The following is a 19,332-nucleotide window of genomic DNA, read 5'->3' on the forward strand; positions in this document are numbered from 1 at the left end:
AATATTGGACGGCACTGCCATTTCTCAATCCTCCCTCATTGGAAATAATCAACATGATTCAGAATTTTATTTGTGAGGATACCTGGCACACCAATGCAGGCTTTTGAAAGATAACTTAACTTTAAAAAAAAAATCTGTGACAATTGCTGCTTGTGCAGTGATCAATACTACAGTGCGTTCAAGGAAACTTTACTAGAATGTTTTCGAGGGTTGTTAAATTGAGAAATGATACTCATACGATATGGTCAGTGATATTAATAAGTTGTAAATTTTCGAGATACTAATGATGAAATTTCTATCACAGGATGGATTACCTTTGCTTTATATGGCCCCATGGCCTTTTTAACAAGTGTGTTTTGCTTACAAACTCTTAGTCTGGTATAAGTTTTGTTTAAAATTCAAAATCCAATTATTTCGTCTTTAATAGGTATTCCTTGTAATATAATGGTTGCCCGCAGAGTACGTCAGTCGAAAAGTGGAAATTAAAACATTCACTGGTTAGGGTATCGTGGATTTTTTGGGATCTTAGATTCAGTCCTCTCACTCGGATCGCCGTAAGCCAGACACACATAAACTGATTTTAAAACATATTCAATCATTTATCAACGTATCTGACGAAGACTCACGGTTGACCTTTAGTACATTATAAACATATGTTTCCAAGTCCATTTTTTTTCTCACTCGGCAAGTCTTAGGTCAGAACTGTTTGTTGTTGCGTAACAGTGTCATTGTACTGATTTTGAAAAATAATTAATCATAATGCGCCATCTATCTTACTTGTTTTATTGATGTATCGTATATTTGATTTTATTCCACGATGTCAAAACAGTGACATTTACAAGTTCATAAGTCAGGTATTGTATAGAACATGACTAGCTTATACTGGCAAGGATCTACGAAACGGCATCTACGGCATTTGATCACAAGGAACCAGAAAGAAGCCTTTCAAAACCAATAAATTTATATGATCCGTAAATCGGTATATGCCGTTTAATTAATACAAAATTCACTGATGCGTAAATAGCAGTTTCTAAATCAAAACAATCTAAACACGTGCTATGATTTGCGATGCTTTGCAGATAATATGGTTAACATTTTTTAAGAATAGTTGAAAAGATTTTAATTGGGAATATTGGTTTAAAATTTAAAAAAGAGAACAGTCGGTTTTGCATTGTGAATGCCCATGGAACACAAGTCGATGTTGGAAGACTTGAAAATGCATACTGCAAGCACCCTTAAATCATTATAAACTTTGTGTTTTGTCACACTAGTTTCATGAATTTTTTTCTTATTTCTCTGACATGTTTTGTGGGATATTTTTTTTATTGATCAAGTTAATTTTTGTTTAAACCTTTATGCAATTTTTTCGTTTTCCTCCGACAGGAATACGGCTTGACATTTAGTGGTATTGTTTTGGAATCCAAATGTGTCTTGACCGGTTTTCCGATGTTTGTAGGATATTTTCATTTTATATAAAGTTATATTTTTTTAAACCTTTATGCACGATATTCTTTTCCTCCAACAGCAATATGGCTTCGCATTTAGTAAATAAATTTGAGAATGGAAATGGGGAATGTGTCAAAGAGACAACAACCCGACCAAATAAAAAACAACAGCAGAGGGTCACCAACAGGTCTTCAATGTAGCGAGAAATTCCAGCACCCGGAGGCGTCCTTCAGCTGGCCCCTAAACAAATATATACTAGTCCAGTGATAATGAACGCCATACTAATTTCCAAATTGTACACAAGAAACTAAAATTAAAATAATACAAGACTAACAAAGGCCAGAGGCTCCTGACTTGGGACAGGCGCAAAAATGCGGCGGGGTTAAACATGTTTGTGAGATCTCAACCCTCCCCCTATACCTCTAACCAATGTAGTAAAGTAAACGCATAACAATACGCACATTAAAATTCAGTTCAAGAGAAATCCGAGTCTGATTTCAGAAGATGTAACCAAAGAAAATAAACAAAATGACAATAATACATAAATAACTACAGACTACTAGCAGTTAACTGACATGCCAGCTCCAGACTTCAATTAAACTGACTGAAAGATTATGATTTCATCATATGAACATCAGGCACAATCCTTCCCGTTAGGGGTTTAGTATCATACTATCATAACATATATGAGAAGAACATAACCAGTAGCATGTTTTGGAATCCAAATGTGTCCTGATCTGTTTTCCGATCAATGACATTCGTTGGAACCGCATCCGGATTGACATTGGTCCTTATCTGTTTTTGTACTTTTTTTTATTTTGAGTAGAACAGACGATTAAGTTGAGTATCTTTTATTACTGCATTGCAAATAGTTGTTTTAGGAAAGGAAACTTTCTTGATGTAAATGCTCACATTAATCATTGTCAATACAGAGTGCTAATTTCTATCATTTACAACAATGTCACCATTGGTAATGGTGGTGCTCCAAAGAAAGATGGAAGATTAAAAGCATACAAACATATGTCGAACTTGCTTATAATGTCTATACTGTCACTTTTAAAAAATAGACGGATCAATATAACACTATATCAGGTAAAATAGTGTGGTCTTTAAATCTAAAATATGTTTTTAAAGGTAAATTTGAGAATAGAAATGGGGAATGCGTCAGAGAGACAACAACCCGACCAAAGAGAAAAACAGCCAAAGACGACTAATTGATCTTCAATACAGCGAGAAAATGGCTTCAGCTAGCCCCTTAACTAAAATTTCTACTATAATTCAGTGAAACTGGCCTTTACATTTTACTCCAAAACATATAAAGGAACTAAACTTAAAACAAAACCACACAAGACTAACAAAGGCCAGATGCTGACAGACTTTGGACAGGCGAAAAAATGCAGCAGGTTTAAACATGTTTTATGAATCCTCAACCCTCCTCCTAATACCTCTAGCCAATGTAGAATAACAAATACACACCAATACACACAGTATTACAACTCAGTTTAAAAGAAGTCCGAGTTCGATGTCAAAATAGGTATCAAAAGAAACTTAGCAAAACGACTATGATACATACATTAATAAGGCACTACTAGCAGCTACTGACATGCCAACTCCAGACCTTAATTAAACTGATTAAAAGATTATGTCTTCATCATTTGAAAATGAAGCACAATCCCTCCTGTTAGTGATCTAGAAAAACACCATCCAGGGGCGGATCCAGCCATTTTAAAAAGGGGGGGGGGGGTCCCAACCCAGAGTAAAGGGGGGGGGGGGGGGGGGTTCCAGCTATATGCTCCCATTCAAATGCATTGATCGGCCAAAAAAAAGGGGGGGTTCCAACCCCCGGAACCCCCCTCTGGATCCGCGCCTGCCATCATAAAATATATAAGAACATAAAGGGTCTGTACCAGATTTCTCCATTGCTTATCCCTACCACAAAAGGGTTGAAATTGAAAGGATTACGTGCTTTCAATTAAGCTTATGAAATCAGATAACAAAAAAAAAAGATGCATATGCCATCATAACGATCCCACATGAAAGTTGTATTATAAAAGACTGATGTATCTGTTAGCTATTATTATCAAGCATTATTTACTGTAGGTTTAGACCCTTAGTCAATCTAAAATTATTATCTGATTGGTAGAAAGGGGGTAAAAATCGAAGACAGTTTCGAAGAACGAATATTCGACTTAAAAAAAACTTTAAAGTGCATTTTCAAAATCCATTTACCAGAGAAAAAAAAACTCATGATCTTCAATTAAATAATTTTCAATTTTAAAACTAAATATTGTGACAAAAAATTAAACAGAAAACATAACATTGAAAATTACTTATTAATTCAAAGTCACTGACCAATGTCCTTAGTGTTACCTTCCTAGGGGACAGGGCCTGAATAAAGGACTTATAGTGGGTAGTTGTCTCATTGGAAATCAATTCCTAACTTCGTTTTTATATTACATGTATTATTCATAGCACTTTTTTCACTCTTCCTTTTTTCATCTTTATTTTTTTTGCAGTTCCTCTCTATAACTACTATGATTTCTACATAAAAAGCACAACAAAAGAGTAAAAATCGTTTTTAATGACAACACTACTATTTAATATCAGAACAGTAGACTAAGGATTCCAGTCATGTTGACTTATGTTTTTCTCTTCAGATCATTCTCTGTCAATAACAACTTTGATGAATCAATTGACTATTTCAAAAACTAATTATTTGTAGGTTTTATACTGTAGATATTTGTTATTTACAGTTTCTCATGTATATGCACATGTATCTCATGTATACTTTTGTAGTTTCTCCAAAAACCTAAAATGTAAAATCAACAAGCATTCTATGAAAATTGCTTTGCAATACATAGTCTTCTACCTGTAAAAATGTATAGTATTGGAACGACTTCTAACTTGATCTTTAATTTGTAATGGTGTAAACTATATAACAAATATCAAGTCAATATCTTCAAGCTTAACAAAAAACAAGATGCTCCTCAGGGCGCAGCTTTATACGACCGCAGAGGTCGAACATTGATCAGTTAGGGCAAGTATGGACACAACATTCAAGCTTGATACAGCTCTGCATTTGGATTGTGATCAAATTTTTGACATAACATAGGTTTCTGACACAAAACATGATCTTACAAATCTATTACTCAATACTGTGCAATTAAAGATTTCGTCTTGAAACTATTCAAAAATTTTAAATTTGAGAAATTTTGAAAAAAAAATTGAACCCCTTAAAAAAATTGGACCCCCCCCAAACTTCTTGAATGCCCCCTTGTAGCAATCACCCCCAAACACAAGTTATTGTCTGGAAACTAGAAAATGCGTTTTTAGCCCTTTTTGGCCCCTAATTCCTGCATAAAGTGGCAATAACCCCCAAACTCAATCCCAGCCTTCCTTTTGTGGTTTGAAACTTTGTGGTACAATGTCAGAGAAATCCATACACTTACGCACAAGTTATTGTCCAGAAACTACAAAAATGCCCGTGTAACACCACTAATTCAGGCCCGGCCAGAAAGCACATACCAGAAAGTAGTACATATTTAACACAAAATAGTTCCTACGCATGGACATAACTTTCAATATATTTAGAATATTTTATTAATTTTGGTATCAAATGAAAGCTGCATGACTGGTGATCATTGCAGAACAATTTTTGACTGATAAATTTGAATAATAAGAAAATGGCATAAAATTTAAAAAGGAGGGTACATTTTGCCTTTTTGTCAGATCGGAAGTACCTGTTTTGGTACATCCGCAGTTCCGGGAACCAGTTCTTTCTTATATGCAATGTAAGGTATGTTGATTTTTTCAGTACAGGACACCAGAAGGTGTTGCTTTGACATGCAATGATTGTCACTTTATTTGAACTTAAGATAAAAGAGCTGTGACCACTCGAAATTGAGGAATTTAACATAGAAAGCAATGGGGCCATTAATTAGTGGTGTACTTCCTATTACAGAGAATCACCAGAAATCCAATTTTTAGAAGTTGTACCTATTCCAATGAAAATAAGTCCAATTTGATGTTAGTAATCATGTTTAATCATCTTTTTTTGGTCAACCGTCCTGCTTATGGGAAATTTAAGCTCTTAAATTGGCATACTCAAGTATGTTAGCCTTTTATGGTCATACAGCATGCATGCAGTTAAGACTTGACTCCAAGTTCTTATTTTTGCATTTTTTCTGATTGAAATCAATAAAACAAGTATTTTATGACTTGTATATGGAACAAAATAGCTCTTGGTCAAAATAATCTTATGATTTTTCAAGTTTTTTTTGTTTTTCTTATGGTAGCCTTTTACAATCAAGGCAAATGGTACATACTCATATAAGAATTCTAAAATCTCACTGTACATGCAATTTTGAACCAGTTTAGCAAGTTATCTAGCTGAGGGATATATAAATTGCTCTTATTAATCTATGTTTTACCACAGAATTATGGTATATACAAAAAAAAAGCCCTTTTCCAGTTTCAAGAAAAAAGGGGGGATAATTTCTCATTTATGTCTTAAGTTTAAACTGATATATTTTTATTTAATGAAGAACCTCTGATAAAAATATGACTATTAGTAAGCACATAGCTTTCCTAATAGAAATTAATAAATAAAACAATAATATTGAGAATAAAAAAGAAGTTATATTGGCCAATGGTAATATCCATATGCAGTTTTCTTTTGAATAACCCATATGTTACTACCAGTCCAATTTGAGCTTAAAATTAATAAAATAGCATTTGGACTAAAGCTTTATATGTTTTTTATTGCTTGAAATAGATCATAGAATGAAATAAAGTAATGCTCAAGTCAATTTAGCAAGTTTGGTTCTGTTATAGGTGTAACACCACTAATTCAGGCCCGGCCAGAAAGCACATACCAGAAAGTAGTACATATTTAACACAAAATAGTTCCTACGCATGGACATAACTTTCAATATATTTAGAATATTTTATTAATTTTGGTATCAAATGAAAGCTGCATGACTGGTGATCATTGCAGAACAATTTTTGACTGATAAATTTGAATAATAAGAAAATGGCATAAAATTTAAAAAGGAGGGTACATTTTGCCTTTTTGTCAGATCGGAAGTACCTGTTTTGGTACATCCGCAGTTCCGGGAACCAGTTCTTTCTTATATGCAATGTAAGGTATGTTGATTTTTTCAGTACAGGACACCAGAAGGTGTTGCTTTGACATGCAATGATTGTCACTTTATTTGAACTTAAGATAAAAGAGCTGTGACCACTCGAAATTGAGGAATTTAACATAGAAAGCAATGGGGCCATTAATTAGTGGTGTACTTCCTTAATTCTTAAATTGTTGAAACCATAATCCCCAAAATGAATCCAAACCAACTACTTGTAGTATTAAACATTGTGGTACAATTTCAGAGCAATTGAAAAACTTATACACCAGTTATTATCCTGAAAGTAGAAAAATACTTCTTTTGGGCCCTTTTTGGGCCCCTAATTCCTAAAAGGTTGAGACCATCATCCGCAAAATCAATCCCAACCTTACTTTTGTGATATTGAGCCTTCTTATTAAATTTCAAAGAGATCCATTCACGTACCCTAAAGTTATTGTCCACACACCAAGTATGTCTTCAAACGACAATATCATACCATTATATGATCCCAAAACATTTTTTGCGGTCGTATAAAAAGGTTGTAAAATGATTTTTTAAGTTAATTTTCGAAATCCAAAGACCATAACTGCACAAAATCATCAGACCACAACAACACATTAACTTGATCTGTAACTTGTCATGACAAAAGTATAAACCAATTTTCAAATCAATTTCTTGAAACATGAATAAAACAAAATGCTTAGCTGATTGTAGCCAGATACGACGGCAGTGTTGAGCAAGTTTGGACACAATATTTAAGCTTGACACTTGATTTTGATCAATTTTTTGACATAATATAGGTTTCTGACACAAAATAAATGTGGTCAAAGTTCTTTAAATCTAAAATGGGAAATTCAATTTACCTAGAATGGTCTGATATCCAAAATTTAACAACATGGTTCGATTCAGCATATAATAAAATGCTTTGCAAAGCCCAGCCTGATACAAACCAGATGTAGAACCCTGAACAGAAGCAAGTTTGGACACAATATTCAAGCTTGATACTGTCAGAATTTGGATTGTGATCAAATTTTTGACATAATGTAAGTTTTTGACACAAAATAAATGTTGTAAAAGATCTTACAAAATTTGAAATGGGACTTTTAATTTCCCTAGTATGGCCTGATATCGGAAATCTTACAACATGGTTAGATCTAGCATATATACAAACACCAAATTTTAAATCAATAAATCAAACAAAGTTAAAATTTTGGACTCTCTTGCTTTTGTGCAATACTGTACAATTGAAGATTTTTTGCTATTTCACAATACTGTGTCATTGAATCTTGATTTCTTACTATTGCTCAATACTGTACAATTGATGATTTCTTAGTATTGCTCAATTCTGTGCAATTGAAGATTTCTTGCTTTTGCTAGATACTGTGTTATTGAAGATATTTTACTATTGCACAATACTGTGCGTTTGCGTAATATTGTGCTATTAAGCAATACTGTGCAACTGAAGATATCTTGCAATTGCGCAATACTGTTCAATGGAAGATTTCTTGCTAATGCGCAATACTGTGCAATTAAAGATTTTTGCTATTGCGTAATACTGTGCAATTAAAAATTTCTTGCTATTGGGCAATACTGTGCAATTGAAGATTTCTTCCTATTATACAATACTGTGCAATCGAAGATTTCTTGCTATTGCACAATACTGTGCAATTGAAGATTTCTTGTTATTGTGCAATATTGTGCAATTGAAGATTTCTTGCTATTGCGCAATAAAATGCAATTGATGATTTCCTGCTATTGTGCAATACTTTGTGTTTGCACAATAATATTGTGCTATACACAATACCATGCAATTGCAGATTTCTTGCTATTGGGCCATACCGTGCTGTTACACAATACTTCATTAATCTGATATACAATCATTTACACATCCTATTTGGTGTGTATCACCTGCCATATAAGTATTTGTTGCTTTTAAATATAAATCAGAAATAATCAATGGAAAACAGATGATGCCCCTGCTTACGTATATATATAAAGTAAATCAAAGTGTGTGTAAGCACTGAAGGGTAAAAATTGCTTTCATTTACAGTTGGAAACCCGGTTGAAATAGAACAAAATAATTGAAGCTCTTTGTTGAAGAAGGCAATTAATGATTATTGTAATGTTTACTATAGTGACAAAAATTTTAAAAGTTAATAGAAACAATCAAAATTACAATTTTCTTCTCAATTACGAAGTGTTTTATTTTAAAAACACCATTTTCATAAGTTTTCAATTTATCTATTACATAAGTCAAGCAGAAGAATTAGATATCAAGGCAACGACATGGGTATCTTTCAAGTTGGAAGTAGAAAATGCATAACCTCTAATTTTCTATTTTTTTTTACCACGGACGGAAAACATATCAATCTATTAGTTCAGTAATTGTCGTGTCTGCCCTTCCATTATGTGACTCAAGAAAAATTCCAAAAAATGGGTAACAATTGTATCGAAAAGAGAAAATCGAGTGCACCTTTTTATGTTAGGGCGTGTTTGAGTTGAATATTTTGTCTTGATATCGTTAAAAGCAAGAATATTCCATACATGTACATCATCTTGCTTCAGATTCTATCATTTTTATATATCAAAGCTACAGGTTTACTTTATAACATAAAAAAATCACAGTACTAAAAGATGAAATATATGGATCAAGTGAAATACCTATCTAATGAATCACAAAAACAGAGTAGGTGTGTTCGAATAGCTATTTTTTTACTGAAAGTACTTGACAACAGTCTTACAAGTTGGATGATGAAAATGCATATCTTCGAAAAATTATAATTTTTTGTGTGTGATAATTAGGGTTTATAGTCTTCAACCACTAAAAAAATCTAGTCTGCCCTTCCACGAAATATTTAATTAGATTTTTTTTAAATGTTTATGAATTTTCGAAAATTCCACCTGACAACCGATCAGACAATAGTTTTAAGTTGAATCAATGCAACCAAGATCATTAACTTGGGCTCATTAGCTAGTTGATACATTTGTCATTTAAAATACAGCTGACATATAAGGATCGTAATAGTGCAATGTGGATAAATTTATCGGTTTCCGAGAGCAAAATTGGCAGCGCGTCATCCTTACAATGGCTTCCATTTCTACGATTGTGAAAATGAACTGGCGTAATGGGGAGTTAATTTTGACGAAGTAGAATCCTGACTGTTTATCAGTCATTAAACATTGCATTGTATAAAGTATTGGTTGTAGTTGATATAACTACAATCATGGACAAATGAAGATTACTGCAATTTTAATAATTACTTGAAAAAAATAAAAATTTAGCAAATCTTCAATTTATAAATGACAAAACTTTTGAACAGTAGAAGTGACAACACCAAAGTTCAAACTTGATATGGCATATAATGTGTATTGTGGTAATAAGCATTGTGTATAAGTTTCATAACATTTGGTTGAGGCAAACTAAAGTTAAAGAGTGGAAACGAAAAAAATTGCAATTTTTTCAATTAGTAAAGGGGCATAACTTTAGAACATTAAATGAGATACCACCAAAATTCAAATTTGATCGGTGTTTTGTGGTGATAAGCTTTGTGTAAAATTTTCATAACATTTAGTTGAGGCAAACTAAAATTGCTCCATTTGTAAAGGGGCATAACTCTAGAACGGTAAAAATGAAGCTACCCAAATTTCAATTTGATCTAGATGTTTTGTGGTAATTAGCAGTGTGTATATGTTTAATAACATTTGATTGAGGAAAACTAAAGTTAGAGAACAGAAATGAAAATCAATCCCAATCTTCATTTTGTGGTTATAAACATTGTGTTTAAATTTCATAGATTTCTTTTTAATTTAACTAAAATTATTGTCCGGAAACCAAATGTCTTGGATGATGCAGACTACAACATGATACCAATATATGATCACAAAATTTTTGGCGGTCGTATAAAATTGCTTGTTTTTGGACCCTTATTCCTAAACTGTTGGTACCTTAACCCTTAAAATCAATCACAATCTTCCTTTTGTTGTATTAAACCTTCTGATAAATTTTATAGAGATCCATTCTTTTTATCTCAAGTAATTGTAAGGAAACACAATATGTCTTTGGACGACATCATAGCATTATATAAACGCATAAAAATTTTGTGGTCGTATAAAAAAACACCAAAAATTAAATTTCAGTAGAAATCAAACAAAGTTTAATTCAAACTTAACATGGATTGATTTGAAAATAGGGCCCAAAATAAAAAATCTAAATGCACATTAAGATTCAGCATATAATTATCATACAGCCCAGTAGTTAAGTTCTTTTTTTATGAAATCAAACAAAGTTTAATTTATGACCCTTTTGACCTCATTAATGTATACCAATTTTAAAATGGGGCCCAATATCCAAAAAAGTAATACTAGATTTGAACCCGAAACAAATTGCCTCTCTGAGCACAGCTGGATATGAAAGCAGAAGTCATAACATGAAAAGTTGAGGCAAAAATGGACACACTATTGCTGCTTGATACAGGTCTGAATTTGGATTGTAATTAAATATTTGATACATAATAGTATAGGTTTCTGACACAGAATAACTGTTGCTAGTCAGAGAACATAGAATTGGTTATATGATTTGAATTTAAATTCAATTAACTAAAGTTATTGTCCTGAAACCAAAAATGAATTGGAATGACGACAAAGACAATGAAGACATCAGACATCATACCATTATACCAACCCCAAAATTTTTTACGGTCACATAAAAATTAAAGACCCTAATTCCTTAATTGTTTGTACCATAACCCCCAAATCTCTTTAATGTCATACTTTCCTCTTTTTTCCTGTGAAAAAAGAGTCTAAAAATATAAAGCTTTTAAGCGTAAAAAAAAATAAAATTTCCCTACCTACCTACCCAACTGCTGATAGTGTGTGTCAGCAATGCCAAACAAACAAATTTTTTAAGGGTGGCTCCAACCTTCCTTTAGTGGTATTGAACCTCCTTTAATGTATTCCGTCCATCAAAAAGACGTTTGCAACAAAACGTTGAATCAAGTAATGTCATGATAGTAGATGTTGCTAATGTTACTATTACGAAATGGTTTCTTGTGTATTCATTTGATATAAAGTACACCTGCAAATGACATTCTGTATATTTAGAAATTCTAAATCAGACTGTACAATTTTATTACTCCAGGCATATATATTAAACATCACAGTGTGCATATATTTTAAATTTTAAAGATGTTGTTGCTAATGTGACATGTCCCAATGTCGCTAACGTTACTCATTTTTGTCCATGTCACGTTAGCAACATAAAAGTAGGAGACAGAACACAATACTGTAAAATCTGCCTTGTACAATTGCATAATGTCTTTGGACAACAATGACTCCATGATATAAAGCAATATACCAAAAAGTTTTTTGTGGTGATATAAAAAACTATATAAACTAGAGGCTCTAAAGAGCCTGTGTCGCTCACCTTGGTCTATGTGAATAGTAAACAATGGACACAGATGGATTCATGACAAAATTGTGTTTTGGTGATGGTGATGTGTTTGTAGATCTTACTTTACTAAACATTCTTGCTGCTTACAATTATCTCTATCTATAACAGTACTTTCTGTGGAAAATGTTATTGAAAATCTTCAAATTTTAAGAAAATTGTTAAAAATTGACTATGAAGGGCAATAACTCCTTAGGGGGTCAATTGACTATTTTGGTCATACTGACTTATTTTTAGTTCTTTTTTATCTTCAGTACATTATTGCTGTTTACAGTTTATCTCTATCTATAATAATATTCAAGATAATAACAAAAAAACAGCAAAATTTCCTGAAAATTACCAATTCAGGGGCAGCAACCTAACAACCGATTATCCGATTCATCTGAAAATTCCAGGACAGATAGATCGTGACCTGATCAACAATTTTACTTCCTGTCAGATTTGCTCTGAATGCTTTGGTTTTTGAGTTATAAGCCAAAAACTGCATTTTACCCCCATGTTCTATTTTTAGCCATGGCGGCCATCTTGGTTTGTTGGCCGTGTTACCAGACACATATTTTTTCAACTAAATACCCCAATGATGATTATGGCTAAGTTTGGTTAAATTTGGCCCAGTAGTTTCAGAGGAGAAGATTTTTCTAAAAGATTACTAAGATTTACGAAAAATGGTTAAAAATTTACTATAAAGGGCAATAACTCCTAAAGTGGTCATCTGACCATTTTGGTCATAGTGACTTATTTGTAGATCTTACTTTGCTGAACATTATTGTTGTTTACAGTTTATCTCTATCTATAATAATATTCAAGATAATAACCAAAAACAGCAAAATTTCCTTAAAATTACCATTTCAGGGGCAGCAACCCAACAACGAAATGTCGGATTCATCTAAAAATTTCAGGGCAGATAGATCTTGACCTGATGAACATGTCAGATTTGCTCTAAATGTTTTGGTTTTTGAGTTATAAGCCAAAAACTGCATTTTACCCCTATGTCCTATTTTTAGCCATGGCGGCCATCTTGGTTGGTTGGCCGGGTCACCAGACACATTTTTTAAACTAGATACCCCAATGATGATTGTGGACAAGTTTTGTTAAATTTGGCCCAGTAGTTTCAGAGGAGAAGATTTTTCTAAAAGATTACCAAGATTTACGAAAAATGGTTGAAAATTTACTATAAAGGGCAATAACTCCTAAAGTGGTCAACTGACCATTTCGGTCATGTTGACTTATTTGTAGATCTTACTTTGCTGAACATTATTGCTGTTTACAGTTTATCTCTATCTATAATAATATTCAAGATAATAACCAAAAACAGCAAAATTTCCTTAAAATTACCATTTCAGGGGCAGCAACCCAACAACGAAATGTCGGATTCATCTAAAAATTTCAGGGCAGATAGATCTTGACCTGATGAACATGTCAGATTTGCTCTAAATGTTTTGGTTTTTGAGTTATAAGCCAAAAACTGCATTTTACCCCTATGTTCTATTTTTAGCCATGGCGGCCATCTTGGTTGGTTGGCCGGGTCACCAGACACATTTTTTAAACTAGATACCCCAATGATGATTGTGGACAAGTTTGGTATAATTTGGCCCAGCAGTTTCAGAGGAGAAGATTTTTGTAAAAGTTAACAACAACGACGGACGCCGGACACAAAGTGATGGGATAAGCTCACTTGGCCCTATGGGCCAGGTGAGCTAAAAAGTGGTAATGGACCTTTGACCCTTAAATAAAACAAAATTATTTTTGAACCCCAAATATCACAATAAGTTTAAACCATTGAAACATGAACCAGGTGCTCCGCAAGGCGTAGCTTTATTCAACCCCAGTGGTTGAACCCTGAACAGTTGGGGCAAAATTGGTCACAATATTCAAGCTTGATTCTGTCTGAATTTGGATTGTGATCAAATTTTTGACACAATATAGGTTTTAGTCACAAAATTAATGTGCTCAAAGATCTAACAAATCTATTGCACAATACATGCAATACTGTGCAATTGGAGATTTCTTGAAACTTTTCAAAATTCAAAATTTGAAAAATTTTGAAAAAAAGGAAGCCCTTCAAAAAATTGTCAACAAAAAAATCCCCCCCACACCCAACTTTTTGAAACCCCCTTGGAGCAATAACCCTTAAACTCAATCCCATGCTTTCCTTTGTAAATTGAACCTTGTAGTACAAATTCAGAGAGATCCATACACTTAAACACAAGTTATTGTCATGATTGTTTGGAAACTAGAAACATGCTTTTTTTTTGCCCTTTTTTGGCCCCTAATTCCTACATATTTAGGGCAATTAACCCAAAACTTTATCCCAGCCTTCCCTTTGTTATATGGCACATTGTGGTACAATTTCATGAGATCCATACAGTTACACACAAGTTATTGTCTTGAAACTAGAAAAATGCTTGTTTTGACCCCTTTTTGGCCCTTTATTTCTAAACTTTGGCCCCATAACCCCTAAAATGAATCCAAACCTTCTACTTGTGGTTTTAAACATTAAGGTATAATTTCAGAGCAATTGAAATACTTCTAGACAAGTTATTATCCTGAAAGTAGAAAAATGCTTGTTTTAGGCCCCTTTAGGGGCCCCCAATTCCTTATCGGTTGGGACCTTCGTCCCCAAAATCAATTCAACCTTCCTTTTGTGGTATGGAACCTTCTGAAAATATTTCATGAAGATCTATTCACTTTAACTAAAGTTATCATCCGGAAACCAATGTGTCAAAGATGCAGACGACGACATCATACCATTATACGGTCCCAAAAATTTTTGAGGTCTTATAAAAATGAATTACACCCTACAAACCCCTGCCCCTTCCCCCCTTTTTTTTGGGGTGTAGGTGCAAGAAACCTTTAAAGACTGAAGCTTGTGAAGTAGAAGATGGAAAAAATAATAGTGAAAATCAAAAAGACGACAAGTCCACAAACTTTATTTATGAGACTGTAAATTAACAAGAATTTACAAACATCTAAAATCACAGATGTATCATGTTTTAATATTATTTCATTTAACAAGTAAAGTTTACAATATTTTTATTCAAACATTTAGAGGTCACGAACCTTGAAACATGTTTTACTGCCAATATTCTCTGTTGAAAATCTTTTTGATTCAGTTCTTAAATTGGAAACCTGTAAATAAAATTAACACAGATTATGATAGATGAATTCTTACATAAATCTTAACATACTATTATATCATAAGGCAGCAACCATTTGATTTTCTGGGGGGGGGCTATGGTTTTTTTTGGAAAAAAAAGTTTGTTTCCAGTTTTTGGAGAAAAAAATAATTTGTTTTTGATTCTGAGAAAAAAAAATTGTTTGTTTCACCCTCAGCTGCCACTATATGTAATGCTAAAAGTGAAAGAAAAAAATTGTTTTCGAATTGTCGCGAAAAAAATAAATTGTTTTTCGCCGCAGGCGAAAAAAAAAATTTGTCCAGAAAAAAAAACCATAGCCCCCCCCAGAAAATCAAATGGTTGCTGCCTAATGATAATAATAATAATACATTCTTTATTTAAAGGGGGTAAACAAATATGGTACCTACCTGTTCATTGTATTACACACAAAATATTATAAACATTGTATGTTATGTAGATATGATTGTAACTCCGTTAAACTTTAGGTTATTTGTGTTTAATTCTGGTTTGTTGATGTTTGTGAATATCCTACAATAATAAATCTAAAAGTTTTTATAAAAGTCTTAATACTTTTTTAATGATTAACTTCAAACAAAATGCAATATCTGTAAATGACTTTTGTCAATGCATTTGACATAGACAGGAATATAATAGATACATTTTGATAGATTAGAAAACCCAAACATTGATTTGAAAAGTAGGCTACACATATACTAGGTAATAATTTTCTACCTACTACTCTACTCCAAAATGAAATGCAACTACTCTGAAATTTGCCTTTATTTAACTTTAGAACATTCATATTAAAACAGACATGTTGCAGACTTGATATGCCACCCACTTCAACAGTCGTTCATGTCATCTAAGTCATTGCAAAAATCTGACTGTTTTGCTGGAGCCAAGTTTTTGGTTATTAAATTAAATCTAGTCAATAACACTATATATATATATATAAATAGTTACAAAACATCAATATACAAATTGACAATTTATGAATCGACAACTTACAAAACATCAATATACAAATTGGCAAGTTACAAAACATCAATATACATATTGACAATTTACAAATTTGAATTAAATTTCAAATTTCTGTGATTGGTAAAATTAAATAAATAATCACAGAATTTGTATCCTGTTCTAAACATTCATGAACCTACTTATTGAAATAGTAACTTAGTAATTAAATAAGGTTGGTATAAATGTACTGTTAATGAACATAAGAAATCTTTAAAGATAAGAATTAAGTTCATTGCTAAAAGATGTTACATATCCAATATCACAAAATATTGATAAAATTTACAGAATTAAGAGTACAGTAACTGTCAAAAGCTGTATACATCTACATTTTTAGTTTATGTTAATATTTTTGCACATGATCATTGATGATTAATAAAACTTCAAGACCATGCACCCTCATACTTCATTACTTATAGTTATTTATTATTATATTTTATTTTTTTAATTCTCACAAGAAAACTGTACAATTGTCTGTTTTATTGTTCCTACTTTCTACTGATTACTGTGTTTGTGCTAATACATACGTGTGCATGTATTGTCTATTGACTGATAAAACTTAAGATAAGACTTAACAATCAGTGTAGATAAAGGGTTTACCCTTCCGTTGACAAAGAGAGTGGTAAGGGGTTATTTTGGTGCAGCGTGTTTTGCCATTTTTATTTCACATAGTCGTGAAAAAGGTTCGTTAATTATTGTGTTTCGTGAAATTGGTAAAAAGATCAACGTGCAAGTAGTTCTTAATTGTTCTTTCATCATGAAATGACAATTTTATTTCGCGTTCTTCCGTGCAGATACCCCCCTTTACGCCCCTTGGCAAATAAATCATTTTTTTATACATAAAATGTCTAAAATTATATTGTTTTTCCTCTCAAAAATCCTGGATCCACCCCTGACGATGTTATTTGAATAAAAAAAAATCCTACAAAGAACTCCATATCTAATTCAAGTGGAAATAAAATCCATCTACATGTATTAATTCTCATAGAGACTAACTGACAGTAAGATTGGCAAATATATTTTAATTAACTTCTACATATAATTTTACAGTTAAAAAAGGTGGCTTTCTTAATAGACCTATAGCCATAGCAGTTACAAGTGACAGGTCAATATTTATCAATTTCCCACCAATTAATTATTTATTGAGCATGCTGAAGAATTAAACTCTGCTTCCTGCATCTGTTGTCTATGTGACCATGCAGAATGACACAGGATGAATTTAAGTACATAATCTCAGTAGCTCCCTAGAGGCTGATAAATAGACAGCATTTTGAATAAAGCAAACAGATGATACTTGTCAAAGAAATAAGATTATTTCATGTAAATAGTTGAGACTACTATATCAAAACAGACATTTTATCACTCTTATAGAGAAATTTAGTCAAGAGAAATTCACAAAAAGATGAAAAATGTTACTTTTACTTGAAAGTTAGGTGTGAATTCCAAATCAGCTATATCCTTAAAACTGCCAGACATAGATCTTTCTGAGTACAATTATAACAAAGGCTATTTATATCTTTTAAGAAAACATATCTCTCATTTACATAATAAAAGATTATCTAACAAATCTTAATTCTTAGTTATACCAGGATTAGATTGATAATCAACTTGATTGTTAAAATTCTATTGGTGATTATTCAATATCACAGTTTGCCTTGTTCCTAATCCAAGATTAGGTAATACATGTCTAATTTAGTCTTTGTCTAGAATATTGACTAAAAGGTGTTATTTTCAACTGATAACCTGAAAAATTAAATATTATATACCACTCCCCCCCCCCCCAAAAAAAAAAATTGAATAAAATAAATTAAAAACAATTAACTGTTCTATTTAGTAAGACTAATGGCATTTGAAATGGGAAAGAAAGTTTTTAACAAGGACTGAACAAGAATGTGTACCTAGTACACGGATGCCCCATCCGCACTATCATTTTCTATGTTCAGTGGACCGTGAAAATGGTGGACAATCTCTAATTTGGCATTAAAATAAGAAAGATCATATCATAGAGAACATTTGTACCAAGTTTCAAGTTGATTGGACTTCAACTTCATCAAAAACTACCTCGACCAAAAACTTTAACCTGAAGCGGGTCGAACGGACAGACGAACGAACTGACGGCAGGATGCACAGACCAGAAAACATAATGCCCATAAATGGGGCATAAAAACATTAGTTAAATGTTAAACATCATATTTTAAATTTAACTTTAAGAAATAAAGAATGCCCAAGGGAGATAAACAAATAAAATTGCCAAGCTAACAAATTATTAATTGTATAAAACTCTTTCATTAATCTGAACAATTTTTAAATATGACTCAATTTAAGGATAATAAACTTAATGATGATTTAATTCAAATGAGACATCAATAACTGTATTAATGAATCATCAAAATAGGCTCTGATGCATACTTTAGATTTAAATTGGCTGAAACTAAAACCACATTTCAGTGAATGAAACCTGCTTTTTTGTACATAAATAAGGCTGTTAGTTTTCTCGTTTGAATTGTTTTACATTGTCATTTGCAGGCCTTTTATAGCTGACTATGCGGTATGGGCTTTGCTCATAGTTGAAGGCCGTACGGTAACCTATAGTTTTTAATTTCTATGTCATTTTGGTCTCTTGTGGAGAGTTGTCTCATTGGAAATCATACCAAATCTTCTTTTTTTTTATATTTAGATCTAGAAGCAGACATCTAAAAATTCTAAATGTGTTCATAGCTTAATGCTTTCATAAGACAGTCCCATCATAAATTTGGATCTCAGATGCAACAGGAAAAACTTATTTATGTGTAAACATATATTTTTTTTGGCATGCTTGATTTTGAGATCACAAGATCACAGATGTAGCTGTAATAGATAACAACTTTACAAGTATATTATTTCAGGGATATAAAACACAATTTACCACTATAAATCAATCAATCTGAATGTTTGACTAATGCTTGCTTAATGTCCAGCACCAAATTTCAGGTACTTCGTAGGTGGTTTCAAGGCATTAACGATGGCCGTAAAGATGGAGCTTTATATATTATAAATGCTTTGATCTTTTACGAGTATCATTTCAAACATTGGCCATATAACATGTATAATCAACTTGTTTAAATAAAGCATATACCAATATTTAAGATATATTTATTCAACATGGTATCAAATATCAAGAAGA

The 19,332-nt window shown here is 32.3% G+C and overlaps 1 protein-coding gene across 1 annotated transcript in view; it reads right to left on the bottom strand.

The window, feature by feature from the left end:
* The window catches only part of LOC139528666 (uncharacterized), a 42,211-nt gene that overhangs the window by 17,604 nt on the left and 5,275 nt on the right, over positions 1–19,332 (bottom strand). Inside the window, exon 2 of the mRNA XM_071324778.1 lies at positions 15,076–15,144. The gene's annotated coding sequence lies outside the window, so the exon portion shown is untranslated. The remainder of the gene's footprint in view (positions 1–15,075; positions 15,145–19,332) is intronic.

The sequence above is a fragment of the Mytilus edulis genome, chromosome 6 (assembly GCF_963676685.1).
Source record: "Mytilus edulis chromosome 6, xbMytEdul2.2, whole genome shotgun sequence".
In the NCBI taxonomy this organism is placed as follows: Eukaryota; Metazoa; Mollusca; class Bivalvia; order Mytilida; family Mytilidae; genus Mytilus; species Mytilus edulis.